We start from the raw sequence: 3,086 nt of genomic DNA, 5'->3' as shown, positions 1-3,086 counted from the left end.
TATCATACTAAATGGTCAAAACCTGAAATCCTTCACACTAAAATCAGGAACAGGACAAGGATGTCCACTATCACCACTCCTGTTCAATTTATTCTTGGAAACATTAGCCAAAGCAATTAGACAAGAGAAATAAAAGGAATAAAGATAGGTAATGAAGAAGTCAAATTGTCATTATTTGCAGAGGACACATGATACTCTATATAGAAGACCTCAAGAACTCCACCAAAAGTCTTCTAGACTTAATAACCAAATTCACTGTTATCTGGATACAAGGTCAACACACAAAAATCAATAGCTTTCCCCCACACCAACAGCAGACTCACCGAGAAAGAAATGGGGCAAATAATTCCTTTCACAATAGCATCCAAAAAATTGAAATACCTAGGAATCAACCTAACAGAAGAAATCAAAGACTTCTACTCTGAAAACTATAGCACTGTAAAAAGAGAGATTGAAGATGATATCAGAAAATGGAAAGCCATCCCTTGTTCCTGGGTAGGAAGGATCAACATAGTGAAAATGGCCATACTTCCAAAACTGTTATATAGATTCAGTGCAATCCCAATTGACCTTCCACCAGCACACTTCATGGACTTTGAGAAAACAATCCAAAAATTCATTTGGAACAAGAAGAGACCCAGAATAACAAAAACAATTCTAGGGAACAGATACATGGAAGAGGGTATCACAACCCCCAACTTGAAACTATAGTACAAAATTACTGTGATAAAAACAGCATGGTACTGGCAAAGAAACAGCCCTGAGAACCAGTGGAACAATTAGAAGATGCCTAAAAAACTCCAGACACACTCAGCCACCTCATCTTTGACAAAGAAGCAAACATCCTCACTGGAGGAAAGATAGCCTCTTTAATAAATGCCGCTGGAAAAGTTGGGCTTCAACTGGCCAAAGAATAACACTAGACCTATATGTCTCACTGTGCACTAAACTAAATGGATTAAAGATCTAAATATTAAAACAGAAACACTGAACAGACTGGAAGAGAGGATAGATAGAACTCTTGAAGACATTGGTGTAGGAAAAGATTTTATGAACAAAACTGCAGTTGCCCTTGAACTAGCACAAACAATCAACAAGTGGGATCTCTTCTTATTAAAAAGCTTCTGCATAGCAAGAGAAACCACCAACAGTGTGAAGAGATAACCCATGATGTGGGAAAAAATTTTCATCTGCTGTTCCTCAGACAAAGGTCTACTACCTAGAACCTATGAAGAACTTCAAAAAAAACCAGACCTCCCAAATTTAAAGACCCAATCCGAAAATGGGCATCTGAAATGAACAGACATTTCTCAGAAAAATAAGTAGAAATGGCAAATAAATACATGAAAAAATGTTGAACATCACTGGTCAACAGATGCAAATGAAAACAACGCTGTGATTCCACCTCACCCCAGAAAGAATGGCTGCTATCATGAAATCACCCAACAACTAATGCTGACAGGGCTGTGGGCAAAGAGGAACCCTGCTCCACTGCTGGTGGGAGTGTAGACTGGTGCAAGCACTGTGGAAATCAGTATGGAGATACCTCAGAGAACTAGGACTGGAAGTCCCATCTGACCCAGCTACTCCCCTGCTGGGTATTTTCCCCAAAGAATTAAAAGAATTACACCACAGTTATATACATGCACCCATGTTCATAGCAGCATAATTCATGATAGCTAATACTTGGAAGTAGCCTAATTGCCCATCAACTGGAGACTAGATAAAGAAAATATGTTTTTTTTTAATAAAATGTAGTACTACTCAGCCATAAAGAATGAGAAACTAGAGACATTTATAGTTAAATGGATGCACATTGAGACGATACTCTGAAGTGAGATACATAGGACACACATGGGTAAATACTGAATAGTTTCCCTAGTGTGAGAAACTGAAAGTGTAAATAAGGACTAAAAGGTATAATAGGTAATGTGAAATAGGAAGAAATGGGGCAAGGGGGAAGCGGAAGTAGGTGTGTTAGGGAAAGAAAAGAAGGGAATGGAATAAATATGTGAAAATGAAAAAATGGAAACAAAGTCTTTGTAAATAGGGAGGGATGGAGGGGTTGAAGGGAGGGAAGGGGAATGGGGAAAGATGAGAACCAACAGTGATTATGTAAAGGTGCAAATATGCAATGATGAATGTCATTATATTTTATACCTAAAATGTATCAATAAAATTAATTAAAAGGAAAGAAAGCTAGCCAGAAGAGAGGTGTTGCAGTCAGTCAGCAGAGAGGGCCAGGATGAAGGTAGCAGAGGAGTGTGGCGGATTTACCTGTTCCCGAGCCTTCTTCCTGACCTCAGCATCCCCCTCAGGCTGGAGAGAAGTTCATATTTGAAAATGGTCTGAAGTGATTTGTGTGATGGCAGTCCTCAAATTTTGAATTGTCTCTTATCTTTTTGTTTCTATGAGACCTGATGAAAACTGTGTGTCTGGAGATAGTGTGTGGGTGAATATTCTAAAGGAGAATTCTATTTATATTGGTCAGAAATATAATGGTTTGTAACTTATTATGAGGGAGAGACAGAACAGTGCTGGCTGAAAACTGGAGGCCAAGATAGTTCTGAAAGAAATGCCTGTAAAATGATGTAAAAATCCGAAGTGGAGAGGAGAGTTTTTCAGCAAGGAGTAATGAGTGGGTTGCAGGTGTTATAAGACGGCAGACTCCCTTTATGTCTACAAGTCGCCCAATCTTTCCCAATTTCCTATGTAAACAGTGACTCTTCTCTACAATGCATGTCATGCTATGAAGAAGGCGAGGAAGCCCAGAGTAACAGTTAATATTTATTGAGCACTTACTATGTGCTTGGCATTCATTATGTTATTCAGATTTCACAGGGTTCCCTTATTATTTCCATTTCACACATACAAAATTAAGGAGGCTATGGTTCAATAATCTGCACAAGCCACATACCTGGTAGGGATAGGGAGTTTGGATGCAAATTCAGATAGGGTGGTCATGGCTACTGGATATCATCCTTTTAGCTACTGTTTTATATGACCTCCTCCCTTCTGAGAAGATAGACCTGCTGGGAGACACCACAGTCCAGTAGATGAAAGGTCCCCACATAGAAACATACTTC

This window comes from Heterocephalus glaber, unplaced genomic scaffold (genome assembly GCF_053883595.1).
Source record: "Heterocephalus glaber isolate CG9 unplaced genomic scaffold, H.glaber_assembly_v1.0 deba00001497, whole genome shotgun sequence".
Lineage (NCBI taxonomy): Eukaryota > Metazoa > Chordata > Mammalia > Rodentia > Bathyergidae > Heterocephalus > Heterocephalus glaber.
The sequence above is the reverse complement of the archived record's forward strand: the minus strand, read 5'-3'. Positions refer to the sequence as shown.